The sequence below is a fragment of the Puntigrus tetrazona genome, unplaced genomic scaffold (genome assembly GCF_018831695.1).
Source record: "Puntigrus tetrazona isolate hp1 unplaced genomic scaffold, ASM1883169v1 S000000174, whole genome shotgun sequence".
NCBI lineage: Eukaryota > Metazoa > Chordata > Actinopteri > Cypriniformes > Cyprinidae > Puntigrus > Puntigrus tetrazona.
In genome coordinates, this window is record NW_025047845.1 from 83,773 (window position 1) to 98,917 (window position 15,145).

A 15,145-nucleotide genomic window follows, 5' to 3' on the forward strand; every position below is an offset into this window, starting at 1 on the left:
TGGATTTTTAGTATAACTTTATTAACTTTTTAACATCTGCTGAATATAAATATAAGTTCAAAGGAATTAGAATAGAGTGGGCCTCTATGGATACCCAGGACGGAGGAAAGTCTTTATCAGTAAAACATTGCTGCTCTAATTTGAGCGCCCAGTAGTACCATTTTAGGTTTGGAAGGTTTAGCCCCTCTGTCATAAGGCAAGTAGAGCAAAGAAAGTCTGAGACGAGGGCGCTTATTGTTCCAGATGAAATTTGTAAAAAGTTTTTTCATCAGAGCAAAAAGATGAATGCGGAGGGAGTGGGATGGATTGGAAGAGGTATAGCAGTTTAGGCAAAATTGACATTTTTAATATATTAACACGGCCAATCAACGAGATAGGAGTTTTATCCATCTGTTCAGCAGGCCAAATATAATATCTGTTATGGGCTTATAATTAGCGTATGTTACAAGTTCATTAACAGACGGTGTGATTTTAATCCCAAGATAAATAAAACCATTTTGTGAGATCCTAAAGGTGTATGAACTGGGGGAGAAGCCTCTGCTTTGTGGAGGAACAGCAACTCAGATTTAGAATTATTAATTTTATACCTGAAAATTTTCCAAACATTTCAATCAGATTTAGCAAGGGTGGTATAGATTGTTTTAAATTTGAAAGGAATATAATAATATCATCCATAAACAATGAAATGCGATGCTCTAAGGGTCCAACCTTAATACCTGAAATATGTGTATGTTTGCGAATTGCCATAGCCAGCGTTCAATCGCTAGGGTGAAAAGCAAGGGAGAGAGCGGCAGCTCTGGCGTGTTCCTCTGAAGAGTCTGAAAGGCAGATATTATTCCATTTGTTAGAATTTCGGCTGAGGGGTTAGCATACAGGATACTTTAACCTACACTTCATGAAATTGTTACCAAATCCCATTCTCTCCATAGTTTGGAACAAATAATGCCACTCAATCCTGTCAAACGCTTTTTCAGCGCCTAGTGACAAAAGTGCATTATCCTTGGTATTAGATTTCATGTAATATGTTTAATACTCTACGAATGTTATGAAATCCTTGCCTCCCACAAAGCCATTTTGGTCCATATGAATAAGCTTAGGTAAGTGTATTTTAGTCTCTTTGCTAGTACCTTGCAAAAGGATTTTTAAGTCATTATTTAGAAGAGAAATTGGTCTATACGAACCACACTCCATTGGTGGCTTGTTAGGCTTTAACAGCAGAGTTATTATTGCTGTATTTAGAGAAGGAGGCAAAGCCCCATTTTCCAGGGATTCTCGTACATGTCCAAAAGGGGGCGAGTTAATTTTATGATGGAAAATTTTATATAGCTCAATCGGTATGCCATCTGGCCCTGGGGTCTTCCCCTCCTTCATACTGTTAATGGCCTCAGTTAGTTCTTCACATTTTAGATCATCCTCAAGTGGTTACATGAGACACAGATTTGCAGACTCAAAATCCAAAGTATCCAGAAAGGCTTTTTGTCTCTCTGCGGCACTCTCTAGATAATCAGAGCTATAAAGAGCCTGATAGTAGTTTCTGAAAAACTTATTTATCTCATCTTGATCAAATGTTACCTCCCCCTCCTTTATCTGAATGGAATTTATGGCTCTTTCAGTTTGTAACTGCTTAACACGCCAGGCTAGTAGCTTACCCGCTCTCTCACCCCCTTCATAATAAGTCTGTTTAAGTCTCATCAAACTTTTCTTTGCATGTTCTAATGAAAGCTCATTATATTTAATTTTCATTTTGTGCAGATCCAAAAGAAGATCGGGCGTAATTTTTTGGTATATTTCCGATTCAATGTTCTTTATTTTGCTTTCCAGGTCTATCATCTCAGCTTGACACTGTTTATATTTATAGTTTGTGTAACTAATCATCTGTCCTCTTATAAAAGCTTTAAAGGCCTCCCACCGAACTGAAGCTGATGTTTGATTTGTATTTATTTCAAAATAATAATCTATCTGTTTATCAATGAACTCCAAGAATTTGGGATCTCTCAGCCAGGTTATATGTAAGCGCCATCTTGGGGATCTGCTCAAAAAATTTGGAAAGTTTATTATAAGTGAAACTGCTGCATGGTCTGAGATTAATATGCTATTATACCAGCAATCCTTGACTTTGGAAATTAGATCAACGGATAAAAGAAAATAATCAATATTTAGAAAATGTTTTGTGAGTGTTAGAGTAATATGAATAAGTTATACTTTCTGGGTGTCTGTTCCTCCAAATATCAATTAAATTGAGCTCTTGCATAAACTGTTTTACTCTGTTCTGGTCTGTAAATGAGAGAGGTCTGATTTAGTTGATCGGTCTAATTCTGATATAAAGCACAGTTAAAATCTCCTCCTATGACAAAATGTCCTGACATTTCAGCCAATAGTAAAAATAGGTTTCTGTAAAAAGTAGGATTATCCACATTGGGCCCATAAACATTTACTAAATTCAGTTTAACAGAAAATATCTCAGCTTGAATAATTATATACCTCCCAAGTCTGTCCTTAATAGTGTTAATTATTTGTAAAGGTATGGATTTATGTATAAGTGTGATAACCCCCCTAGACTGTGAATTAAAGGAGGCAGAAAACACTTGCCCTGGCCATCTCTTCCTCACCATGTCCACATCCTCTGTAGCTAAATGCGTTTCCTGAGAAATACTATTTTAGCTTTCATTTGCCGAATTCTATTCATCACTTGTTTTAACTTTACAATTTTGTTCAGACCCCTTATATTCCAGGATATAAATTGATATCAAATAGGTAGCCATTATTGTATATAAAGCATAAGCTTATTCTGATCCTTGCAGAGAGTACTAGAGTGGATATACAGACTATTATTATATTTGAAAGGAAAAAAAAAAAAAAAAATACACCATAGTAACATAACGGCAACAACATAGTGAAAGCAAAATACAGCCAAACAAAACTGGCTAACAAACAAGTATTTCCCAAATGAAATACTCCTCCTCCCCAGAAAACACTTCCCAAGACTTCTCGAAAGAATCTGATTATGGAGCAACGTCGGTCCACCCGCGATCCCTTCACGGAGAGGAACAACTGACTGATAGTCAGACGAGTCCGCAGCAGACAGAATTATTAACCCCATATTACTAAACATATACATATATTATTTAACATGTGGTAAAACTATAAGTTTGCTTACGCTTATGCAACTGATCCCAGTGAGAAACATCTTCCTTAGAGTGTTGTTATACTTTGTCTTTGAGATCTCGCAAAAATCTCTGAGTATCTGAAGGATCGCCGAACAAGTGGCGCTTTCCCTTGTGTATGACACGCACAGAGTAGCTGGATGCAAAATCCCGTGCACTGCAGTTGGAAAGTTGAGATCAAGCTCCTTCTTCACCGCACAAATCGCTTCCTTTTCTTGTGCAGTTCAGCTGATACGCCAGAAAAACATAAGTTTTCTTCGCCTAACATTACGGTGCCTGCTGCTCGGGCTGCTTTCAGGTAACGGATTTTGTCAGCGTAGTTTAGGAATTTCATAATCACAGCTCTCGGCGGAGATGCAGAGCGATCTTCGGAGAATCTCCCACCCGTGAGCTCTTCAATTACAAGAGGGCCTGGAAAACTTTCCTGCCAAGGATTTCCGGAGTAATTTCTTCAAGAAAGCACACATGTCCTTCCCCTCCTTTTTCTGAAGTCCCACTAATCGAGATTACTCCGGACGACTACGATTTTCCAGATCATCGACTTTTGATGATAGAGATTCTGCGACCGTTTTCAACTTTGTGTTTTGAGTTTGCAACTCTGCGACGTTATCCTCTTGGGTACTCACTCGATCCTCCGCTTCTGTTACCCGTGTTGTGAGAGCTTTAAGTCGCACTGCACTGCACTAATCGCCTGGAGCAATCCTTCAAATCGCTCGGCAAAGTCCGATTTCAGTGAATGAATGGCCTCGAGAATTGCAGACTGTTGGCTAACTTCTGGCGGCCCCTCGCTGTTAGCTTCGCTGGATTTAGCATCTGCCTCAGCCTCTTCAGGTACCGTAAGATTTAGCTTTGTTTCTGCGCCGGTTTAATCGGTTTTGGTGGCATCTTAAAATGTTAAGATGTAACAAAAGTCTAAATGGGAACAGTTTGACAACGCTTGTTGGGTTAAAGTATAAGATTTAAATCAGTATTTGTAGCGGAGCTCCGACTCGCCTCCACTCAGCACCGCGCCATAACCGGAAGAACAATGTCATTTCTATCACCAGCAAGACATTTAGCCGTCATGTCCATTTTAATGTCACAGCCACATCTAACCATCAAAAGATGTACGACATTAAACCCATCTTCTCTGTTGCCAACTTGTAATGACGGCACACCACACTGTTGCTTGACCAGCACAGAACAGAATTGCAAACCTAGGCCTGACTTGAGAGATGTTCCATTAACTGAGGGAGAGACACTGTTTGTAGATGGTTCATGCTCTAAAAATAGCCAAGGTGAAAATCAATGTGGTTATTCTGTTGTGTCAGAAAAAGAGATAGTGACTGCAGGGAAACTTCCCTCTCATTACTCAGCCCAGGCAGCCGAAGTTATAGCGTTAACAAAACATGCTAAGTATCGTGAGAAAAAGACGTCACAATCTACACAGATAGCCAGTATGCATTTTCTACTTTACACCATTTTGCAGCACAATGGGCGCGAAGGGGCATGAAAACTGCTAGTGGTCAAAGCGTGAAACACGCCGCCCTCCTTACAGACTTATTAAAAGCCATTCAACTCCCTCGTACAATTGCAGTGTGTAAATGTGCCGCGCACACAAAGGGTACTGACCCAGTTTCACTTGGCAATGCAAAGGCAGATGAAGCAGCTAAGCAAGCTGCACAAGGGAAGTTAGAGATATGTGAAATACATAAAGTAACATCATTAGAAACTCCATTAGACATGTCAGTGATATCAGACATGCAAAAGCAAGCACCAGCATCCGAGAAGCAGAGGTGGTTAACAAAAGGAGCACAACTGTCAGATGACACATACAGACTTGAAGGCAAACTGTGCCTTCCACGAAGTTTGTACAAAACAGCAGCAATTTTGACACATGGACAAGCACATATGTCAACAGGAGGGATGGTGCATAGGGTAGAACAGTACTTTTATGCACCAGGTTTTAATAACTACTCAAAAAAATTTTTTAAATCTTGTTCGATCTGCTGTAAACATAACTCGCAGGGCAACTGCAGGCCTAAGAGAGGTCAATTTCCTAAGCCAGACTACCCTTTTCAGTTTATCCACATGGATTTTATTGAATTGACACCTTGCCAACAGTACAAATACTGTTTGGTGCTGGTAGATCCATTTTCCAAATGGGCTGGAAGAAGTGCTACAAACATGCTGATGCACTAACTGTGGCTAAAGCTTTGTGTGAGACAATTATCCCAGAACATGGAGTACCTCAGAGACTGTACAGTGATAATGGACCACATTTTGTGAATGATGTAGTCTCTCAGATGTCCATTAATTTAGGCATAGAGCTAAAAAACCATTGTTCTTATCACCCACAGAGTGCAGGATTGGTTGAGAGAACTAATGGCACAGTTAAACTCAGGTTGAGGAAAACAATGGAACAGACAGGCAAAAATTGGTTTGAATGTTTGACGCTGGTAAAAATGTATATGAGAATAACGCCCACTGACAAAGGGCTAACACCGTTTGAAATACTGTATGGTAGACCGTTCAGCTTACCGCTGTGTGATGATGTGTGTGAGAAACCACAAGAGCAGCATACACTAGCAGAATGGATGAACAAAATGTTGAAATTTAAAGATGTTGTGAGTGCAAATGACCTGCCAGCCGTTCCTCTGTCTACACAGGAAACCCGAGTGAGACCTGGCTTTGACCAGCATCCTGATCAAAGCTGTAAAGAGGAAAAACTGGACCTTGCCCAAGTGGGAAGGACCTTTCACCTTGGTGCTGACTACCCCAACCGCCTTGAAGATCGCTGAGAGGTCTACGTGGATTCATCAGAGCCACTGTAAAAAAGTCACAGAGTTTCCTGCCTAAAACGACGAGTACGGGTGTGAAGTCCGGTTACAAAGGGTGGTGAAGGCAATAGGCCTCGCTGGTCTCAACCCGGTGAAGAAACCAACAGAGCCCTACTCATTTTTAGCATGGCGTGGAAAGAGATCACACAGTCCTGGTGGGAGTCCTGCTGTGGATGGATGCTGAGGAGAGGGAGACGACTGAAGAGGAGCGGAAAGAGGTGAAATTTGACTGGTTCACAGAACGACATGAACTAAAAACTCAATTTGATCTGAACATGTGGTATGCTTATGCCAAGTTCCTAGCAAATAGCACAAACTCAACCAACTGTTATGTCTGCACTAAAATGCCAACAGCAAGCAGAAACCCACGCATGGTTCCTAGACCATATAGAAATGTCTCAACATTGTTTCCTGAAACACTTGTATCAGCTTATAGCTCTGCTTATTTGAATTCCACTAAGAACAACCAATTGCCTGCACCTGTGAACATGAGCACATTGACTTTCAAGAACTTGTTAATACTCAACACCACAGGGGAAGAGAAACTGTGTGGACCGGTGCACATAGAGGCAGGGTCCGTTTTTACCTGTTATGAGAATCGAGAGACACTAGGTGGCGCTCCAAAGCAAGAAATGGGAGATGTCCCCTTGGCATACTGTAATCAGACCTTTACAGCATGTGTAGCAGGTAAACATAATGGAATTAATCCTACACTGACAATTTGTGAGTCATATTTTACAGTTCCTGACGTCATGGGAACCACACCGCAGTCAACACATGTGTGGTTATGTGGCTACAATATTTATTCCAATCTACCCGCGAGGTGGACCGGACGATGTGCCCCTGTCCTGCTGACAGACCATTCCTACATTGTAAGTGCACATCCTAACAAAATAAGACGGAAAAAAAGGTCTTTTGAGAAACATGACTCTATCTGGGGGATGGACGTTCCCAAAGATCACAAGCTATGGACTGATGGAGAGAAAGTTTTACTGGCCCTTTTTCCATGGGATGGGGTTGGTAAACTAATGTTACGCATGGAGACGGTGGATTACCGTTTTGGTTTGTTTGTGAATAACACCATAGCCGCCATAAAGGGAATACAGGAAGAGCTGAGAGCACTGAGACAGATGGAGCTTCAAGACAGACTGGTGTTAGATCAACTCACAGCCTCCACCGGAGGAGTGTGTGCAATAGTTGGAACATCATGTTGCACGTTCATACCAGACAACGATGCGGACGGAGGAGTAATCGAACAAGCAATAGCCAACCTCACTGCATTGAGAGATGCCATGGGGAGAGACAGCATAACAACTCAAGGACTGTTATCATGGCTGTTCAGTGGGGGATGGTGGAATGTGCTATTGAGAATGATCACACCAGTAATTGCAGTTTTAAGTTTGCTGTGTGTATGCATGATCTGTGTTGTACCATGTTTAAGGGCAATGATTACTAAAATGATTAGCCAGACATTTCTCAGTTTTACCATGCTTCTCCAACAAGAGAGAAATGGAGAGCTTTAGTATCATGTGTGAAGTCTCAGTTAAAACCACAGCTGTGACACGGCTGAGTGCTGATGTTATGATACAAAAGGTACACTGACAAGCTACAGTAGCCGTGCCAAGAACAAGAGGCACTGTTTTATTTCATTCTTCTTTTTCAGTTTATTTTCACATTTTCCTCCTATGATCAAGTTTTAAATTTTGTATTGTATACATTATGATTAAGATGCAAGCCTTACAGGTGATCGCCCATGTAACATCTTGGGGGTCGGTTGGGAATTTTTCCTCAGATACTGGGGTTTTCTCCCAACCTTGCTGTTTAAAGTAAGCATCGACTATTTAATCAAGTAATCAGTAGAAGTGTAGTTCAATATGCATATGCTTTGTTATGTTATAAGGTGCTAAATGTCAAACAGGAGGGAGATGTTGGAGTTGTGCATTGATGTTGAAGCTGTGTATTGACATTTTGCAACTTTGACCTTTCAAGTTTCAGTTTCCATCTGGTATAACACTTTTTGTTCTAGGTAATGACATGACATGGCCTCTATATAGTATCTTAGACTGGTATGGGCGCCAGGGGAATCTGAAGGAATGAAGTTTCTGACGCCCAAAAAGATATGTGACGAACATGTCTGGAGTCTCTGTTTTGCCAGTTGTTTTTACTTATCTTGCTCTGTCCTTTCTTCTCTATAAATAAAGTAACTTGCGAACTGAGCTTCGGAGGCAAAAGGGAGGTTAAGGAGAAACCTGCTTCTCTCCCGCTTGCAATCGACAGCGCAATCCTTGCAAGCTTAAAAATCCAAAAACTTGTCCTGTGTTTTATTTTCGCGTTTGAGTTGATCCTTCCTGGTAAAGAGCCGTTTGAGTGAAATAGTCTCAACAGCTCAACCAGCCACCGAGTAAATGACAGTACAAGCAAGCGTCACTTACCCTTCCTGGTGGCTGGGAGCGAGTCTCCGTTGTTCCTCCGTCCCGGCGTGGGTACGAGCGAGAGGGGATGACGTCATCAGATGTCGCCCAACTGTGCCGTCTAAGCTCCGCCTTGCCCGCATTCTCCACCACTGTGACGGGAGGAGCCAACGACAGACACAGTGGGCGTGACGTCAGGCCTCGGAGAGGCTTTTTATTAAACAAAAGTATAAAATAAATTGTCCAGGGGAAAAGTGTCCAAATAAAAGGGGGAACTGGTGTCCTCGTCGTGCTGCGGGGAAAAGTGCAGGTTGAGGCCGTGTTCCAGGGGGGAAGTGTCCAGGTAAGGGGGCGGAGTCCGGCGGTCGACACGGCTCTCTCCTGTTGGGGCGCGAGGGGGCGGCTTCTTCCGCGGCATCTTCGTCGCTTCTTTCCTCCGGTCGCCAGAGATTTAGGGGATTTAACGGCTCGGCATCCTGGCCCGCCAGCCCGTATCCGGTGCAGTCGCCGCCTGGACTGTACGGGTCCCACGACGCGCTTGTTCAGCGGCGGGACGAGCTCCTTCACGCACCTTCCTGGACCCACGAGGACACCAGCAAGGCATGCACGGGGAAGAGACCGGTCTCTCGAGGAGGGGCGCGTCCGGGTACTTAACGGCGACGGTAACGAGGCTAAACTCACTCCAGGTGTGCCTCGTCACACGCCGCCAGACCTGAACAATACCAAGCCCCACTCCCGTCGGGAGCCTGGTGAAGGGCCGCGAATAAAGGACGGGGTGATGGTGACAATAACTAGGAGGGGCAGCCAACTCGTCACAGTGTGTTGATGTGTGTGTGTTTGAGTGTGTGCATATGTGTTTGTGTGTGTGTGTGTGTGTGTGTGTGTCTGTCTGTCTGTGTGTGTGTGTGTGTGTGTGTGTGTGTCTCACCGTGCTCTGCAGGTCCTGATGGTCATTAGTCGTCGCTGACAGACTCTCAAACGAGTTGCTCAGAATAGATTTGGGAATCTCGAGGACGTGACAGCACAGCCTGAAGAAACACAGAGCGATCAGAAAGCCTGACCTTCACTCACGGTCACATCTTCTCTTCAGTTCAAGAGTTTATTACGGATGAAATCATTTGGGAGTGAAGCGTGGCACTGTGTTCATTCACACACCAGTTATTCGGGGGACTTTAATGTACATTTGTGAACACAGCATGATCAAAACGAGAAGCAATTTTCAACAATCTTTTGTGTGGCTTTCTGTCATAATAAAAATCAAGAACAATTTTTGTTTTGTTTTGGAAACAACTCTCTTCTCTTTCTCTTCTTCTTCCGCTTATCCGGGGCCGGGTCGCAGGGGCAACAGTCTAAGCATGGACGCCCAGACTTCCCTCTCCCCAGACACTTCCTCCAGCTCTTCCGGGGGAACACCGAGGCGCTCCCAGACCAGCCGAGAGACATAGTCCCTCCAGCGTGTCCTAGGTCTTCCCCGGGGCCTCCTCCCGGTGGTACATGCCCGGAACACCTCCCTTGGGCCCACCTCTACTCACCCCATCTCTAAGGGAGTGCCCAGCCACCCTACGGAGGAAACTCATTTCAGCCGTTTGTATCCGGGATCTCATCCTTTCGGTTATGACCCAAAGCTCATGACCATAGGTGAGAGTAGGAATGATGATTGACCGGTAAATCGAGAGCTTTGCCTTGCGGCTCAGCTACTTCTTCACCATGACAGACCAGTACAGCGACCGCATTACTGCAAAAGCTGCATCGATCCGTCTGTCGATCTCTCGTTCCATCCTTCCCTCACTCGTGAACAAGACCCCAAGATACTTAAACTCCTCCATCTGAGGCAGGAGCTCCCCACCAACCTGAAGGGGGCAATCCACCCTTGTCCAACTGAGGACCATGGCCTCAGACTTGGAGGTGCTGATTCTTATCCCAGCTGCTTCACACTCAGTTGCAAACCGCCCCAGCGCACAGTGTAGATCTTGGCCAGATGCAGCCAACAGAACAACATCATCAGCAAAAAGCAGAGAAGCTATCCTGTGGTCACCAATCCAGACACCCTCTGGCCCCTGGGTGCGCCTAGAAATCCTGTCCATAAAAATAATGAACAGGAGCGGTGACAAAGGGCAGCCTTGTCGGAGTCCAACATGCACTGGGAACAAGTCTGACTTAATGCCGGCAACGCGAATCAAACTCCTGCTCTGATCATACAGGGATCGGACAGCCCTTAGCAAAGGGCCCCTTACCCCATATTCCCAGAGCACCCCCCACAGGACATCACGAGGAACCTGGTTGAATGCTTTCTCCAAATCCACAAAACACATGTGGACTGGTTGGGCAAACTCCCAGGAACCCTCCAGTATCCTGAAGAGGGTATAGAGCTGGTCCAGTGTTCCACATCCAGGACGAAACCCGCATTGTTCCTCTTGAAGCTGAGGTTCAACTATCGGATGGATTCTCCTCTCCAGTACCCTGGCATAGACTTTCCCAGGGAGGCTGAGGAGTGTGATCCCCCTATAGTTGGAGCACACCCTCCGGTCCCCCTTCTTAAAAAGAGGAACCACCACCCCGGTCTGCCAGTCCAGAGGCACTGTCCCCCACATCCACACGATGCTGCAGAGGCGTGTCAGCCAAGACAGCCCTGCAATATTCAGAGACCTGAGGTACTCCGGGCGGATCTCGTCCACCCCTGGTGCCTTGCCACCGAGGAGCTTCTCAACAACCTCAGTGACCTCAGCCAGGGTGATGGCTGAGTCCATCCCTGGGTCCCCAGCCTCTGCTCCCTCATTGGAAGACGTGTTGGCTGGATTGAGGAGGTCCTCAAAGTATTCCTTCCACTGCCCAACAATATCCCCAGTCGAAGTTAGCAGGTTCCCGCCAGCACTGTAAACGGTGTTGGCAGGGCACTGCTTCCCTTTTCTGAGGCGTCGGACAGTTTGCCAGAACCTCTTTGAGGCTGTCCATTTTTCATGGCCTCCCCGAACTCCTCCCAGACCCGAGTTTTTGCCTGCACAACCACCCGGGCAGCGGTCCGCTTGGCCCGCCGGTAACTGTCAGCTGCCTCAGGAGTCCCACGAGCCAACCAGGCCCGATAGGACTCCTTCTTCAGCTTGACAGTATCCCTTACTTCCAGTGTCCACCATCGGGTTCGGGGGTTACCGCCAAGACATGCACCGGAGACTTTACAGCCACAGCTCCAGACGGCTGCATCGACCAAAGAGGTAGAGAACATAGTCCACTTGGACTCAATGTCTCCAGCCTCCCTCGGGATCCAGTCAAAGTTCTGCCGGAGGTGGGAGTTGAAGATCTCCACGCCGCTGTTTCAGGCTGAGCCTTCCCTGGTCCCGTGGGGCAAGACCCGGCCACCAGGCGCTCGCATGCCAGCCCCGGCCCCAGGCCTGGCTCCATGGCGGGGCCCCAGCTGCGCCATACCGAACGACGTCGCGATATTGTTCTCCATAAGGGGTGTTGTGGACCGCTCTTTGTCTGGCTTGTCACCTAGGACCTGTTTGCCTTGGGAAGACCTACCAGGAGCATATAGCCCCGGACAACCTAGCTCCTAAGGTCATTCAGGCACTCAAACCCCTCCACCACATTAAGGTGGCAATCCTCCGAGGAGGGAAACAACTAGTAATAATTTTTTAAGCTGCCAAATTCTGCAGCTTTACAAACACGTTCATTCAACCTGAAATGTAGTTTTAACTGCATTATCAGATAAACTGCAATTAGATGAGTCTCTTTAGAGTATTTAAAGAGTGCAACAGTGAATACATATCAAGGTATCCTTTTTATAATCCTTTTTTTTGTTGTTTTGAGAAGGTTGATGGACAGATTTGTTTTGTGGAAACAAAGGGATGTTGCTGTACTGGTGAGAGTGTTCCCAGAATGCACTGGGTGTGTGAGAGACGTCACCTGTGCTCCATAACATTCGCTTTAGAGACCTCCTTCCAGAACTGAGCGAGCTCCGAGACGCCGGCTCCACCATTGCTCTCCATCTCTGCTGCCATGACCAGAAACCGGTCCTGAGGAGACGCCTGGAACCCTGACACACACACAGACAGACACACACAGACACACACACATGCACACACAGACAGACACACAAACACACATACACACAGAGACAGACAACACACACATACACACACACTCATGCTGATTTTGGCTTGCATAATTATCTCTACTGGCAGTATGAGGCGATTCCTTAACCCTACAAAAGTTGCACAGGTGGTCCAACTTCTCCAGGATGGCACATCCACACGTGCTGCAGCAAGAAGGTTTAATGTGTCTCCCAGCTCAATCTCCAGAACATGGAGGAGATTTCAGGAGACTGGTGGTTATTCTCGGAGAGCTGGACAGGGCCGTAGAAGGTCCTCAACCCCTCAGCAGGACCGATACCTGCACCTTTGTGCAAGGTGGAACAGGCTGAGCACTGCTCGTGCCCTACAGAATGACCTCCAGAGGGCCACTGGTGTGAATGTCTCTACCCAAACAATGAAGGTTCATGAAGGTTGCCTGAGGGCCCGACGTCCTGTAGTGGGCCCTTTGCTCACTGCCCAGCACCGTGGAGCTCGACTGGCATTTGTTCAAGAACACCAGAATCCGCCACTGGTGCCCTGTACTTTTCACAGACGAGAGCAGGTTCGCCCTGAGCACCTGTGATAGACGTGAAAGAATCTGAAGAAGACAAGGAGAACGCTATGCTGCCTGCAACGTCGTTTAACATGACAGGTTTGGTGGTGGGTCAGTGATGGTCTGGGGAGGCATATCCATGGAGGGACGCACAGACCTCAACTGCCTAGGAAATGGTGCTCTGACTGCCATAAGGTATCGAGATGAAATCCTTGAACCCATTGTCAGACCCTACGCTGGTGCAGTAGGTCCTCGTTTCCTCCTAATGCACAACAATGCACGGCCTCACGTGGCAAGAGTATGCAGGTAGTAGGCTGAAAACTTTTATTTCCATTCAAAGAATGACTTGGCATCCTTTTGTTCCTAAGACACTGCCCTGTCGTTATTTGTATAGATATCTAACTTCATATTGAGATCTGATGTATCTAATGTGTTTCTTTAAAGTGTTCCTTTAATTTTTGTGAGCAATGTATGTATATATATATATATATATATATATATAAAAGTAATGTATGTATATATATATATATATATATATATATATATATATATATATATAATTAATGAAATAATAATTCATTCAGCATATGTGTCTTTACATTTTATGAAACAGATGAAAGAAAACATAATTCAGAAATCAACATTCTTTTAATGAATCACGTGAGTCTGGAGAAGATCTGTGCTCTTACACACACACTGGAGATGATGCATGAGGAAATATTTACAGATTTATTTGTGAATAACCAGATGAGCTACTACACCAAAATAAACCAAAAACAAGAGAAGAACAACTTCTCTACATGCTATTCACAGTTACAGTGATACAGCAGATATGAGTTTAATTTTATTGATTGGAAAATCTAAAATATTCACTGTAACAACACTGACAGTAAAGCTGAATAAATTGAGAATTACAATTTGTTTAGTCTCAAATAAAAAGCATGATTCTGAACAAAACAAAATAACAAAATATTTTATTTGTTTTTAACAGTGTTTAATTTAAAATTATTCTTAAACATATTAACATCTAATAATTAATAATAAACACACACACACATACCTGTTTTTTTATTTTTTCAAGTTCAATTTCTATAGACACACCCAGACCCAATTATTGCCACACCTGTTCACAATCAAGAAATCACTTAAATAGGACCTGCCTGAAAAAAGTGAAGTAGACCAAAAGCTACACATTGTGTTGAGAGCCAGAGAAATTCTGGAACAAATGAGAAAGAAAGTATTTGAGATCTATCAGTCTAGAAAAGGTTATAAAGCCATTAAAAGCTTTGGGACTCCAGGAACCACAGTGAGAGCCATTATGATACAAAATGATACAATAATAGAAAACACACCAGCAGGTCCACCTCTGAATGGTTGAAGAAAAACAAAATGACTTGGTAACAAAATGAGTGGCCTGATCAAAGTCCCGACCTGAATCCTGTTGAGATGTTAAAGGCATGACCTTTAAAAGGACGATTCATGTTTGAAAACCCTCCAATGTGGCTGAATTACAACAATTCTGCAAAGATGAGTCGGTCGAAATTCCTCCACAGCACTGTAACAGAATCACTGCCAGTTATCACAAACGCTTGACTTCAGTTGTTGCTGCTAAAGGTGGATCAACCACTTACTAGCTTTAGGGGGCAAACACTTTTTCACAGCGAGCCATGTGGGTTTGGATTTTATTTTCCCTTCATAATAAAAACGTTCATTTAAAAACTGCATGTGACGTTTATTTGTGTAATCGTTGATTAATATTTAAATTTGTTTGATGATCTTAAACATTAAAGTTCGACAAACATGCAAAAAAATAAAAAATAAGGAATGGGGCCATTTCACTTTTTCACACCAAAGTATATGTATGTTAATATGTGTATGTTTATATGAATAACATACATGTATGTATGTGTTAGAGCCACAATAGACATGTATGCAAATATGAGAATACTGAATGTAAAAATTATTCATTGCATTTGTATTTTTTATATCAATCAAAATACTTTTTTATATCGGTCATTTGTCGTCAGCTGCTAGAGAAATAAATAAAGACTTTGTGGCTGTTCGTGAAGTTGCTCTCTCTGTGTCAGAGGTAAAATAAGTATTAATATACCAGTATCTTTTATTTCAAATG

The 15,145-nt window shown here is 43.9% G+C and overlaps 1 long non-coding RNA gene across 1 annotated transcript in view; it reads right to left on the reverse strand.

Annotated features, from left to right (window-relative positions):
- Positions 1 to 12,305, reverse strand: part of LOC122333046 — a 33,161-nt gene extending 20,856 nt beyond the window's left edge. Inside the window, exons 1-2 of the long non-coding RNA XR_006248574.1 lie at positions 12,295 to 12,305; positions 9,323 to 9,422 (exon numbers count right to left, since the gene is read on the reverse strand). This is a non-coding gene — a long non-coding RNA (uncharacterized LOC122333046). The remainder of the gene's footprint in view (positions 1 to 9,322; positions 9,423 to 12,294) is intronic.
- Between the last annotated feature and the right edge of the window lie 2,840 nt (positions 12,306 to 15,145).